Consider the following 16,146-nt stretch of genomic DNA (forward strand, 5'->3'; position numbering starts at 1 on the left):
GTGATCCTGTAGGCTGAAAACACGGTTGCTGGAAAACCAGCAATCGTGTTTTCAGCTGCCACAGGCAGCTTCAGGTAAGGGGGTTGTGTGTTGATTGGGCCCCCACACAAGTGTGGGGACCTTACCCAACACCCCCCTGCTGCCTGATCGCTCCATGAGAGCGACAGTGCAGCGTTAACCCCTTCAATGCCGCGATCGGGGCATTTAGGGGTTAATTCCCGTTTTGTACGGGACTCTGCTGCTGGTGGTCTGCCTGGAAGCCCAGGCAGACCAGCAACAGCAAAAACGAGCCCCCACAAGCCCTTTGATGATTCCTGTAGGCATGGAAGCCTACAGTCGTCATCAAAGAGACTCCCCCCTGCAATGGCTGGTCTATAGACCAGCAATTGAGTCCCAGCTGCCAGAGGTAGCTTCAGGGACAGGGGAGAGGGTTCTTTGGTCTCCCCATGAGTGTGGAGACCAGCCCCAACACCCCCCTGCTGCCTGATCGCTCCATGAGAGCGACAGTGCAGCGTTAACCCCTGCAATGCCACAACTGTGTATGACACATTCGTGGCATTCCAGGGGTTAAAATTTGTCCCCACAAGCTTGTGGGGACTAAATATCAGTCAATGCTGTGCTCCAATGGAACATCAGCATCGAAAGAGTTAAAAAAAAAAACACAAAAAAACAGCACTGACCTGAAAGTCCAGGGTGCTTCCAGGTCAAACGCTGTGATTTTAGTAAGTGGGCTATGATGATCCGATCACTCCTAACCAACTGTTAGTTTAAAAAAATCCTGGCTCCTAACTTTTTTACCTGGCGCCTAGAGTCACAACAAATTTGTCAAGCCCTGGCATAAGGGGCACAAAAAAAGGGACCTCTCAACTATCTTTTGCATTATAGTGAATATGGTGGCTGGAGCGTTCCCTTAAGTGATTTGCTTTTACTATAGTCTGAAGAAAAATGAAAACTTTTTGAGGATGCAAGAAATGCAATTAAATACAAAGTAAGAGGTCAATGCAACATGAAGCATTATGGCAGTGGCTAGACTCAATTTTCCTACCTTTTTTTTTTTAAAGGACAAAAATAAAGCCAACTGGAGGAAAACAATGCAGTGCAGTGATTTCAGACCATCTAACAAAAGTGTAACAATTGTCCTCTTATGCAGCAGCTTCAGCACACAGAGAGGCTGACAATTCCTGTATATGCTGCTTTCTAATACAGCTCACAACATGGGTCCTTAGAACCAACAAGTATGTGTATGAATCACACACAGTAAAGGTGATGCAGAAAGCTGATACACTGTCTCATAACTTCAGGGATATAACTTCATTCTTCAAAGTTAAAAAAAAAAGTATCAGAGTAAAACATAATTTCAATTTAAAAAAAGAATCATAGTTGCCTACTAGCCTAGCAATTACCTTTGGATAAAAGTACAGAATAGCAGGGAGTTTATTGGAGATTGGGCAAAGGGATTGTTTTTAAGATAAGCTTAGGCTAAAGAGAATGTGTGCTTTGTCCAAGAAATTGGTGATTTATCTGGAGCAAATTAGAAACAGGATGAATGAAGAAAAATAAGTTAAATAGATTTTTAATGGATGACTTAAATGGTGGTGGTTTAATGACTTTAAAGGTGGTTTATTATTATACATTGCTGCCTTTTGGTCCACGAGAAACACTGCTCTAGGTTCTACCCATTAGCTGCCTCCTGACATCAGGCAGGTACACCTGGTATCTGCTCTCATATTCATGTTTTTCCAGTGTCTTTCCTTCTCGCGGCTAAGTTCAGTAGTGAGCCCAGACTAATGTGCTTGCCATAGGCTGAAACAAGCTGATACTTATGCTCACAATACATGTTTACAATTGCAGAAACGTATTGTATTTTTTGTTGCTTGCAGACATTCAGATGACTGCAACTTATTGATGCACTCTTTCCTAGGCACTCTAGAAGCAAATATAAACCTTCACTTGGTTTCAAGTCATTACCTAGCCAGTAGATACTATATACAAACAAAATTAATTCATGTCCAATTGAGAATGTAAAAAATAAAAAGTGAGATGTCGATGCCTACAGTGTAGTGTGCACACAATGCCCCATTGGTTATTGCCCTACTCTTTGCATTTGTTTTACCTCTGAATACAAACATGTCAAATTGATGACATGTTGTCAGTGTTCTAACCCGTGAAACTGGCAGATTTAACTTTATATATGAGTTTAGTTACTTAGATGAGAACTTTCTTCAAGACTATGAAAGATTCAGTTGTGTAGATTTCTAAGCTTCTTTTCTTACGATAACAGATAATTACTGTATGTTAGAGAAAACATGAATATCTTTAGAATATCCAGAATTACTGAGAACTGTGAGATACATCTGTATGATTGATACGTGGGTTTATTTGACATATGGATTTACTGTCATTAGGACATACAGAGATACGGCAAGTGTTATAGATGTTTTCGATATAGCTAAACTACTGATAATTTAAGTATTGAATTAAATAGCTATTTGCTTCCCTTTGAGGGAAACAGGCCTAATTTAGTTAAGTAGTAATAGTCAAATATAAACTACAGGTTTAGACGTATACGTCTAATGTGTAAATAATAGTAAAAAATTTAACAAAAAAATAAGTGAAAACTGGACAGGAGCTCATTTGGTAAAGACACTTTTTTTTTTTTTTTTTTTTTACACCTGCCCAATAAAGTAACAAACTAGTACATATTTACAAAGTGTCTCGGACATGCTGACCACCTCACACGTTTCGCGATTACGGAGGCAAAATGCGTAAGGCAATCACCATGTTGGCGACACCAAAGCCACTTTGTTGATATGAACTAATTTGTTATTTTTATGCCTGAATAAAGTAAGTGCTCTTACGGAGACCAAGTGAGCTCCCATCCAGTTTTTTGTATTTCTGAGGGGGAAGATGGAGAGGATCCTGGGTGGAGATTCTGCCAAGTGGGATGAAGGAGTGTTGAAGTGTGGTATCTTCTGCTTTGCATACTACAATATCTTACCACACATCCCAAAAATACACTGGCATTACTCACTAAACTGTGAGCTGTAAGCGAATTCATCTGGAAACACATGCACTAAGCATTATGAATGGACATCTGTTTCATCGATATACTCGTTTCTAACTTACTCTATACGGAAGAAATGCCATCATGCTGCAACTCAAATAGTCAAATTTTTATAGTTGAAATTCAGATTTTTTGGAATCTCCAGGTTTCACTCTGAGTCTCCGAGTGAAGCTCTACTTCCCCAGTGTTTGGTCCCACCCACTGCACGGCCTACTTTCCACCCACTAAAAGCTTTTGCATGCTAAACCTGCCCCTACATGTGGCTAACCCCACCCCTTTGTGCATCTAACCCCGTCCCTTTGCAAAGCCATTCCCCTTAATGTATTAAGGCTCTAGGTATACTCATATGACCTCAGAATAACCTTTAATATATGGAAACAAAGAAACATTCAAACTCTTCTCTTTCAGAACAGCCTAGAAAGCCTCTCTAATAATGTGAATATGTTATATTGTTTATTTGTGTGTGTGTAAACATTTCTTTTTTACTGTGCATTTATTCAGCAGCTTGGGAGTTAAGTAGCTGTGCACAAATGTCTGTTTAATCATGGTCTATGAATAAAGTGCTGTTAGGAATGATGTGAAACGTGCCCAGTCAGATCCAGATCGTGTAGCAGAAGCCACAGGAAACTAGAAGAGAATGTTCCGGGCACCTCGCAACCTCCGACAAAACAGGCTACAAACAAATGAAACTCAAATGCAACAGTTATTTTAAGACGTTAAAAGGCTGGACCAGCTCCCAGAGTCATCTTGGAGACTCTGAGAAGAGACACACAAAAAAATAATAGAGTGCTCTACAGCAGCTGCTGCTTCCTAAAAAGCCTTTCACGTAGGAAAATACAGCTCTTGTGAACTTTATTACCTGCGCAGGCAGAGAACCAGCTCTGTGATCTAAACCACTTAGAGGAAGGTACACGTGAATGCATGGGGCCAGGTTAAGTACCAGCACAAGTCAGAGTGAAGTAGGATTGAGTTATTATATTATACAGTTCATAGCTACTAAGCAAATGATGGGAGTAACATTTGCCCATCCATGCATAATTTACAACGTGGAACAGGGTAAATCAATATAAATTGTTCATTTGCACATTCATGGCTTACAGCTTTTCACTTTGAAGAACAGCAACTGCCCACCATGGACCAAAGTTGGCCAACTTACATCTTACATCTTGACATATTAAGACAGCTGGCCCCATGGTATTTACATATAGTAGATCTCTAATACATAAACAGTGCACTGTAAACATCACTACATGAAAAGCATAAGGGGCAAATATGCATATTACTCAAAATCCCATGGTGGGAGGTTACAGCCTATTAAATATTAAAATATAACAAAACCTATAAATTTTTCCGGTTCGGCAATGTTTAAAAAACATTTTGGGGTCACAACTATACCTAGTTGAACAAATATGAGTTTGATCATACGCAGTTTCCATCACAGCTAGCTATGCAATGATATACTGTTTCTTTAGTCTTTCTGTAATCAAGTATCACTGGTATCTTTATATATACCACCGTTATTACACTTTTGTTTAGTAAGTTCCACCAGTCCAGCCATAAAGCCATTATCTTTTGTTTAATATCTTTTTATTGATTTTACAGCATATGAAGATCGACATGTCACAGCATGGTAGCGAACAAAATTGTAAACAAAGTCCGGAATTATGTTTCTGTCTTGCCGGAACAGGGAGTCGTTGGGGCATTCCAAATAAAATCGCCGTCATCTAGTAATACCTAGAAATCTCCTGCTACATTTCATTTGTAAACAGAGAAAACGTTTTCTAATTTAAACATTGGTAACAAAACTCACAATACAATACTTGCGAAAGCCATAATCTCTAATGTAGTAACCGCTGCCACCAAAATATACCATAAGGAAAATGCTGCAGGCCAAGCAGGCAGAGCATTAAACAAAATATATTGTAATGTAATTATATATCCAGAGAGGAAAAAAAACAGGGAGAGTTTAATCTAGAAAGTTTTAACCTAAATCTGGAAAATAATATATGCAGGGTCACAAAACTCCCTCACCATTCCAAGACAAATCAGTGCAAAAACATACAGAAAACTTAACTTTTGGCCCAAAATATTTAAAAGGCAACACTTAATACACAAAAATTGTGTTTCCATTTATGAAATAAAACAACAAGCTAACAATTTTTCAAACAGTATCAAAAGCCAAGGAAGTATAGATTCATGGACGTAGATTTGAAAATCTTTATATGTCTTTACAGTGTGGTTGGACAGTTGCATGCGTAACAATACATACTGTATACATGATCACTGTCCCCGAACAAGATCAATATATGAGAATAAGGCCACCGGAAGGTCCATTTCAACCGAACCATAAGCACTACTGTATCCTGCAATTATATCATATCATCATGGGTATGGAGGATGCGTACAATGCGATCCCAAGCCTCGCACATATACAGTATGTTGAAAAATACCAGGTTTAAAGGGAATAGGTAGCATTTAAATAGAAACACTTTTTAGTAAACGCTTGCTATACATAGTGGAATATGTAAGCTGCAAGGGACCATTACAAAAACTATCATTAGCGATTGAAATATCTATATTGCACACACTACTTTACATTTAGAAAAAATGCTTCTCAAAAAAAAGTACACACCAGCCACCTTATGCACTTTAATGCATACGATTTGCATGCAAATGTAAAGTAGGATTCACCATAACCCTCCCTATGAATTTGCTCTGGTTCCTCCCTCCCCAGCTATATGCTATGCTCTATTCTGCACAGGAGTGCACATGCGCGGATGCTCACTGCCAGCTGCAGCACTGCCTCCAATGAGATCTTAAAGGGGTCTAACGAAACAATAATTTGAGAGCACTTTCCTGCCAGTAATTGGCTCCTCCTGGCAGCCAAAACCAGTTCAGAGAAAGGTAAAAAAGTACATATAAATGGTACTGTTTTATAATACATGAGATCTCATAGTGCCTATTATACACATAAACATTTTATTTACTTATGTTAAATTAACACAATATACAAACCACTGAACACAGTGAAGCAGATCTTTAAAGCCGATACCTCAATGCCACATCATTAGCCCCTACAGTTTCACTGCAGCAGACTTGGAATAGCGCCCTCCAGTTGTGGGTCTTGAAGAGCTCATGATCATTATTAGGGCTGAAACAACGAATCGATAAAATCGATAATCGATAACGGAAATCGTTGTCGACGATTTCCGTTATCGATTAATCGAGTGATCGATTCGTTGTTGGAGCACTCGGCTCCTTTTACTTACCTCCGCGAGTGTTCCCCGCTTCTGCTACATGCTCTGCAGTCTCCGCCTTCTTTTAGTTGCGTGACGGATGTGACGCGTTCCGGAGGTAAGTATTCTTCATGTCTGTGCGAATCGCTCTGTGCGAGTGGCTCCATTCGCACAGAGCGATTCGCGGGGGTGGGGGTGGGGTAGGCCAGGGTAGGAGACTGAGTGCAGGGCAGAGTGGGGGTGGGGATGCAGGGCAGGGTGTGAGTGTGGGGGCAGGGCAGGAGACTGGGTGCAGGGCAGAGTGGGAGACTGGGTGCAGGGCAGAGTGGGGGTGGGGATGCAGGGCAGAGTGGGGGTGCAGGGCAGAGTGGGGGCAGAGTGTAAGTGTGGGGGCAGGGTGTGAGTGTGGGGGCAGGGCAGAATGTGGGGGCAGGGCAGAATGTGGGGGCAGGGCTGGGTGCAGGGCAGAGTTGGAGACTGGGTGCAGGGGCACAGTGCAAAGTGCTGGGTGCAAAGTGCCAGGGCTGGGTGCAAAGTGCTTGGTGCAAAGCGCCAGGGCTGGGGCAAAGCGCCAGGGCTGGGGCAAAGCGCCAGGGCTGGGGCAAAGTGCCAGGGCTGGGGCAAAGTGCCAGGGCTGGGGCAAAGTGCTGGGTGCAAAGTGCCAGGGCTGGGTGCAAAGTGCTGGGTGCAAAGTGCTGGGTGCAAAGTGCCAGGGCTGGGGCAAAGTGCTGGGTGCAATGTGCCAGGGCTGGGTGCAAAGTGCTGGGTGCAAAGTGCCAGGGCTGGGGCAAAGTTTCTTGAACAGTAATAGTCCACCTCTTTTCAGAATGTTTGGGGTTATTTTGTTTCATAAATATTGTGTTTGGGTTCTTGTACTTTGAAAATATTGTTTTTTATTACATCATAACAAAATAAGAATGTTAATGTAAATTTTAAGTTGTTTTTTAACATCCAGTTCATTAAATTATTTTAAATAAATGAAAAATTTGCATATTGTTTTTTTTAATCCGATTAATCGAAAAAATAATCGGCCAACTAATCGATTATTAAAATAATCGTTAGTTGCAGCCCTAATCATTATCAGCTCTCTGGGAGACAGCTTCGCAGCCAAATAATGCTTACTGAAGTACTTAAAAGGTCAACGGATGATATCAGATCCTTAAACTTTCCCTCTAGCGTATTTCGTAGACAAACACACACACGTGAAATATGTGTACATAGACTGCTGCATGGATGCACCAATAAAGATTTGAAAACTGCATTAGGCTTCACCATCACCTTAATGTAGAATAAATTACATTACTCGTAAGTGAAATGTTTTTTTGTTGTTTTTTTTTTTAAATAAAAGTATTAAAAATTCTACACCCCGCTCTTGACTTTACAAAGCAATACATTCCCGTTCCTATCATATCATTTGCTACAGTCACCAGCTACATTTATTTTACTTATTCTTTTTTTATTTTTTAATCATGGAAAGTATCTATTTTGGACAGGTCTTTATAGATAAACTACAAAGCCCTCATTCATTTACTCTAATTCATGCCCCCACAGCTAGGGGGTTAGATTCCATGTTTTCTTCTTACAATGAGGAACTGATACAGTGGGCCCCCTATAATTGCATAATAATGTAAATCCAGATAAATGGACAGTTTAATGTCCCTGACAGCGGTAAACGAAAAAACATATTAAAGTACTTTAAAAATGACAGGAAAGAGCTCCCATTGAAATGAATGGCTTTTTCACCCATACCAAAGCCAAGAATTATTTTTTTGTCTATTCATTTAATATTAATGAACGAAAGGTTTAATATAATTTCATCTCACCGCTAACCTTTAAAAATCTTCAAATTAATAAAAGGTGTGCGAGACATGCAAAGTTTCAGTTATAAGCAAAAATCAGACCATTACATGTGCTTTGCTTCTGCCCCTATTTCAATAACTCGGATTACAAAGAAAGGAGAATAGTTTTGCCTGCGAGGTGAATATTATTGGAAAATGTATTACATGGATATTTCCTCTGCCTATCAGGGGAAATATATCAAACTCCTAAACCAAGCCAAGAGCCACTTCCTCTTCCTAATAATACACCTCCAGCAATTTCCTTTGACAGCGCCCATATGTCACAATCTTAAAATAAGTACCAGCAAGAGATGGAGAAACTGTAATTGTAGCCCCATCGGATTCCTGTCACTTCTATGGCCAATATACCATTCATTCTAACAGTCATGGAATACATTCCTTCCTCTTCTACAACAGGTATCGGTAATGGTTTTCTCCAGAGTATTCTAGATACTTGTATATTTGAGCGCTTCCTTTGGGACAACATCTTAATGTCTAAGTAAATATCAAAGATCACATAAAAACAACTCAACAAAAAAAACCCAAAGGCCAACAAGTATACCGCAGAGCACAAAGAAGATTGATTCATTTCCTGAAAATACTGAATTTTCTAGGGCTGCATGTAAGGCTTAATACAAGGTTGCCTTCTCTAGATTACATTTACGTACCAGCTATAACTCAGAATATACCAAGAGTATTTTAAAGTAGAAAAAATATATATTTACTAGAAAATAAAAAACAGCTCAAGATTACTTACACAAATATCCAGTTATGTTATACACAAGTTTAGAACCGCGGGACAAAAACACACTTACAGATCACCTTGACACCAAGAAAATTTAGTAAGGAAGGAGAACCTTGAGGAGGGCCGGAACAAATAGGTAATATTTTTTATTTGGGTTACTCAGCACGATTTTTGAAGTGTTACGCAATAAAAATAATAAATCAACAGAATTTCCAAAAAATTCCATGCAATAATTATCAAAGTTGCGTAAGTGTTCTCCGATAGGAGTAGACATCCATTCCCCATGGCATGGTTTGGCTAAATGACAGGCGTCCTTTGCAGATGACCCACAATTACCAGTTATGGTTTTGCTGTCATTTCAGCTTGGAGGGGCGTTTGTTACTGTCTTAATCAATCGATAGCATGGAATACATGACAACACAAGGCTGCCGGTCAGCTCCTGTCACTTTTTATTGGCGTCAGTGCAGTAGTCATGTACAGCCAACATCAATGTCAGCTACACAATATGCTTGCAGCCGCTTGCCATGTAAACTGTTCAGGACATGTCAAAGTACACATCTCCAAACAAAGATAACCCCAGAAGGATTAAAAATAAAAAAAAGTTGCCTTTAAGGGTAGCAAGATCTGGGTGAACCCAGGACACATATAACCAAGAGCTGGAACAGCAGCGTACACATTTTATGCTAAAATTAAACAAAAAAATCAACAAATGAAAGAATAAAATAAAGTGTGTACATTCAAAGAGTGATAAGCTGGAAACAAATAGCCCTTATGATTAAGACAAAAATAGGAAAAAACATACATAGGTGGTATAAATCAATATATGGTAAATGCATTTACTCCCCCCTTAGCAACAGCTATAGTAGTTACCGTCCAAGTCCCCGTATAATTTAAACGCTACCCAATTTAGATTTAACAATAGTTTTCCCAATGTCTTTGTAGTTCTCAAATAACCTATTTCAAGCCATCCAATATATAGATTCTCTCCCCAAACATGGACACTGTTGTTCTAGGTGGTGTATGTGGAGGTATGGCTAGCAGCATGTCTTTTCTGGCACTCTTTAACAGGACACTGACAGATATTTATGTAACTCACCCATTCAGACCTTTAGAAGGTGAATTTATGAACACTATTTCTACTATTTTCACAGACATTCATATGACTTGTTAGACTACAGAACTGTGTGACACGCTCATAGCCAACAAACATTCTGAACTAAGCAAATAAGTAAACATCGGGGGAGGAAGAAGGGACACAGACATTTGGCTCCTAAAATAAGGCACGTGGGAGATATCTACCTGGCGTGCGAAAGAACAAACAATAAGCATGATAATCAATACACTTTGGCATCTATATTACAAATGGTGTTTTTTGCAATATAGTAAGATTTTTTCAGATTGTAGGACGTGCCTTTATATTTGCATGCTTTACCTATGCATTCTGTACCGCCAGCTAATATAACAGAGAACAAAATGCAGAAAATGATCTACAACACTATTTTCGATTCATTTCCACAGTAGTATAGTACCTAGTTGTAGAATTTATGTACATTGACCATATAAAATATCCAAGCACACGGTTTCTCAACCAAAGAAAGTTTATAACTCCTGCAAGGCAGTTCCAAGCTCAGAATCATTAGGCCTGGCTCTAGATGGATTCTTAAGAACGTAGTCTCTAAATGTATTTCCCCCCTCGAAAAAAGGAGTAAGAACTTAAGAGCAGCTTACTTAACTGGGGAAAGAAGCCTTCCAAAACAAAGTCCCGTGAGGTTGGGAACCAGGAACAATATTCAGAACGCTTAACAAGTGGTGGACACATCGGAAACATATGAACGTGTAACACAAATTGACTGTCCATATAAAAATAGTTGGGGTCCATCCATTTACCAAGAAACCCAACCGTTTTCACAATTTAATTTCCTGCTCAGTACACTTTTAATTCATTCACATTTTCTGCCATTATAGCTCATGCATCAGACGTCATTCTATACCATTTCCTAATGATTTCCCTACCATACCTTTAGATTCCATCTCATTGCTTTTGTGTTATACAACCCCTCACGTAAACACTCACCCCCACATAGACTATCAAAGTCTATATTTCACCAAACACAAAGTGTTCTAATTAAATCTGCCTTCCCTTTATAGACTAAAACCAGAAAGTTCCATAGTACAGCGTACAGAGACTAGGCATCATGACAACGGTAGACAATTGGGAGGTAATATATGCCGCTGCACAGGAACGTCTGAAATTAAAATAATATACTCCCTTGGCTTCCCAGACGTCATGTAAAATGAATCCAATTAAGAGATAAAACACTCTGGAGGTCAGACAGCTAGGTCAACCGTATGTTAGAAGTACACAGAAAATTCCTATACATAATATACATTCCAAGGTCTTAAAGTCCTTGAAAAGTAAGAAAGTACTTCTTTCACAAAAACTATCGAATTTTAATATAATCTGTCGTGAGACGCTTACATTTCTTTCTATGGGCATCTATTTTTTTCTTTTAAAGACGCATATAATGTTATGCAAGCAAAAACATTTTCAAGTAGGATAAATCGAGCAGCTGTCTTTGTTGTTTTCTTTTTTAACAACTATATGGATTATTTACCTTTAGGTACAAACAGCCTCTGTAAAATAAAAGTGCAGAAACCATAAACGCTCACTAACAAACTTGTGTTCCAAAAGCCCAAGTCTTTGCATTAAATACTACAAGAGACACTCATTGTACACTAAAGGGGGGTTAAAACTGCATAGCTCAAGTACAAAGTCAGGCTAACATACCTACTCTCGTACTGTATTTCAGTCTTCAAGGACATTTCATGTGGCATGAGAGTCAAGATCAGTTAGTGCCTTAACATTGGTCGTCGACTAGATGCCACTAAGTAACTAGCATTAGTACAAATCAAAACTATTAACACCAGCATATGTCAAAACATACTCCCAAGAAACAAGACCAGGAGCTAACAAATGGGTTAAAAGGTTTAAGAACACCTGCTTATTATATATATATATATATATATATATATACACACACACACACATATATATATATATATATATTACACAAACACACACACACACACACACTATATGGTCAAAAGTATTGGGACACATGGCCATCACACCTACAGGGACTTTTATGACATCCCATTTTAAATACATAGACATTACAGCTATAACAGCTTCCACTCTTCTGGGAAGACTTTCTACAAGATTTTGGAGGGTTTCTGTGGGAATTTTTGCCCATTCATCTAGTAGAGCATTTTGAGGTTAGGCACTGATGTTGGACGAGAAGGCCTGGCTCACAATCTCTGTTCCAGTTCATCCCAAAGGTGTTCGATGGGGTTGAGGTCAGGGCTCTGTGCGGCCGGTCACGTTCTTCCACACCAAACTCATCTAACCATGTCTTTATGGAGCTTGTTTAATGCACTGGGGAGCAGTCATACTGAAATAGGAAAGGGCCTTCCCCAAACTGCTCCTACACATTTTACACAGATGGGGTAAAACCATAACTGAATGCATCTCTAAAAATGGTGTCTTGTGTTATTTTTTTCAGTAATATTCATATTTAAACTCTGACATTCACTCAAATGCACAGCCAGGTCATTTGATGCACATTTACCGTTATTTCCCACTATACTTATGTAAAAGAACACTAGAATCCATATGTTAACCCAAGCAGGAAACTGTTACACTTCCTGGACACTGCTGGAATCATTTTTATATTAATAAATACTTTTGTGAAAAGAAGAAAGCCAACATGGATAAAATGCTGCATATGCCGTTTCTGCTATGATTAGAATCAAGAAAAACTTTTATCTTAAACCGTAAAAATGTGTCATGCCCAAGATGCCTATTAAATATACTAAAATTCACATACTGCCACCCATTGCACATGGCAAAGCACTCAGCATACTATCCTCCTCACGGAGTCCCCACCGCAGTAACATCAACACTGCTGGAAATGTTTTAATTAGCTCATCTTATCTAAAAACATAAAATGAAAATTACATCTCACACACAACGTTTGTGTTATCTGACATATTGCACGGTAAGATTAATAACTTCTATTGTATCCTTTTTAGAACAAAACATTTCCTATAACAAGATCTGCTCGCTTACAGCTAGTTCATTTCTCATTTATTCCGGGGACCTTGACCTACTTTCTTTGTGTCAGGTTTGCATGTTTTCTAGATCTTAGTGGAATTGTCTACTTCTAAACTATAAATCTATGCCTGTACACGCTAGCAACTGGAAGTGTTCAGGAGTTGGACACTATGCTCTTTTATAACCAATCTGTCAGGCAAAAGCAACTTATTGAGTTGTCCTATTTAGGTGGAACCTTTGGTCCATCTGAAACAAATTAAAATTAGCCTTCCACGGCTGGTGTTGGACAGAAGAGCCCTAATTGCTTTTGAATTAATTCCACCCACCTACAAGAAAAAAAACCGGAAAGGTACAGAAAAAACTCCAGTTAAATTGCCGTGAAATGTAGCCAATTTGGGCCGAAGAACTTTAAGCACAGACCGTTGGATGAAAAGTTGGAAAACTCATCCATGGAAACACTCCATGCAATGCCATAGGAGCTGCAGCATGAGGGGAGGGTGGACTGGGGTTCATATTGGGGAGAAAAATACATGCAAGGTTTAAGCAGTCCCCTATCCTCTCCTCCCACCTACCTCTTGTCTAACATTTCAATGAAGGCTAAATGAGACTGGGACAATAGGAACTATGCCCTTTTAAATTCTAATTAGCCCTTGAACCATCCAGATAGAATTTTTATGAGCCGAGTGAATTACAGGTAATAATGACTCTCTGGACCTCGGAGCACTGAATGGATTTGGAATCCAATGTGGCTTTTACTGGCAACTCAAGCAGACAGATCTTAATAGGACTGAACGAACGTGAACCAAATGGCAAGGACGGGGCTTTTATTCGTGCTTATACTTATGCTAGTGTTACATTAACAATATGTTTTAGGGACAGATAATAGCCTAAAATGATCTCAGTCCTTCTAAGAATTCATTTAACAAGGCAATGAAAAAGCACCTTCTGTACTTAATCAGTTTTGTGGATGCCAACCCATTTTCATCTCAAGGTTTCAGACTATTTTTAGTCAAGGAGGTAATATATAGGAGAGAAAAAAAACCCCCAGACAATTAGATCTATTACTCGAAAGAGAAAAGGTATATATATTACACAATCGTTCTCTCTCAAGGATTGACCTAGTTATCCGTTTTTTCCTTGCAAGACACATTACATCCAATATCACTGACATAAATGCAGCGGTCCATTTATTAAACACCCCCACAGCGCTCTCATACACAGATCTGCTACATGCTGCTGCCTACCAGTTTATATAAAGAATTGTTATTGCTGTGGTCTAGAGGGGGCCTAACAGAACAAATGTATTTCTAAACATTAAGGTGGTAGCAGAAGCATTATTAACCCCTTCGTGACAAAGGCTGATTTTACTTTTTGTACCCTTTGTGACAATGGCCGTTTTAACATTTCTGCGCTGCTCGTGTTTAGTTGTAATTTTCTTCTTTCCGTTTACTGAACCCACACACATTAGATATTGTTTTTTTTCAGGACAAGAAGGGCTTTCTTTAGATGACATTGTTTTGATTGTATCATATTATTTACTATTAAAAAAAGTATAAAATATGCTGAAAAATTTAGAACAAAATGACTGTTTCTAACTTTTAGTTGAAAAATCTTTTACTCATCTATAAAAGGTAATGAAAAAACCTGCTAAATAGATTCTACTATTTGTCCTGAGTTTAGAAATACCCAATGTTTTTATGTTTTTTTGCTTTTTTCTACACATTATGGGGCAAAAAGTACAGGTAGCGTTTTGCTATTTCAAAGCCATTTTTTCCAAATCTGGTAATTCTTCCCCCCCATGTGCCATTTCGGGTATCTTTGAAGCCGGCCAATGCAATTTACCCCATCAAGTCATATATTTTTGAAAACTAGACAGCCCAGGGTATTCCAAATGCTAGTATTTTAACCCTTTCCAAGCACTAATTCTACCATCAGCCTTTGTCAAACTTTATGGTAGTAATTTTTTTTGCATTTGTTTTTTCACACACATTTTACTTTAGGTATGAATAAACAGGTTCTGGTATATGTCACTATCACAAAACACCCCAATATGTGTTCAGCAACATCTCATGAGCGCAGTGATACCCCACATGAATGATTTTGCCTGGCTGTTTGGGGGCATGCACATTTTTCAATGTTGAACTTTGGCATTTGGGGATCCACTGCCCATGCCCTATTTGGTACATCTTTGAGCCAGGCCATTTCAGTGTCCCCAACAAAACCATATATTTTTGAAAAGTAGACACTATAGGGTATTTTAAATGCTGGTATTTTAACTCTTTGCATGCACACATTTTACCACCAGCATTTTTTCAAAGTTTGCAGTAGTATTTTTGTGTGTGTGTATTTTTCCCACACACACCTACTTTATGTATGAATTTACAGCTCCTGGTATATGCCGCTGTCACACGACACCCCAAAATGTGTTCAGCAACATCTCCTGAGTACAGTGATACCCCACATGCATGGGTTTGTCATTTTTGGGGGGAACTAAAAGGCCACATTTGGTACGTGTGCATTTTTCTAATTGGAAATTAGATGTGTGGCCACCTCCCCCGGGTTAGCCCCCCCATATTAAATTTTTTTACAAAAGATCATGGCATTTGTTAGATCATTGTTAGATCAGGTTTGATCAACTGTTTTTTTCGTTAGATCTACTCTAAAATAGGCAATATTAACAATCTTTTTCAGGGGGGGCTAACCCGTAGCCAGCCCCCCCTCAACAAAAATTTCAACAAAATGTTACTGATTATGATAGCTCTACGTTAGATCAGGTTTGATCAGACAAAATTTTTGTTAGATCTAGTCTAATTACTGAGATATTGCATATTTAATGAGGGGGGGCTGGCCCCCCCTCAACTGAAATTTGGATTTTTTTTAATGGATCTTGGTAGATATTCGTTAGATCAGGTTAGATCAACTGTTTTTTTCGTTAGATCTACCACGCAGGAGGCGGTATTCACAATCCTATTTTGTGTGCGGGGGATGGGTACACATACGGTCTGGCCCCCCCTCAACTGAAATTTTGATTTTTTTTTAATGGATCTTGGTAGATATTCGTTAGATCAGGTTAGATCAACAGTTTTTTTCGTTAGATCTACCACGCAGGAGGCGATATTCACAATCCTATTTTGTGTGCGGGGGATGGG

Source organism: Sceloporus occidentalis, unplaced genomic scaffold (assembly GCF_023333645.1).
Source record: "Sceloporus occidentalis isolate IW3139 unplaced genomic scaffold, rSceOcc1.0.p SCAF_44, whole genome shotgun sequence".
NCBI lineage: Eukaryota > Metazoa > Chordata > Lepidosauria > Squamata > Phrynosomatidae > Sceloporus > Sceloporus occidentalis.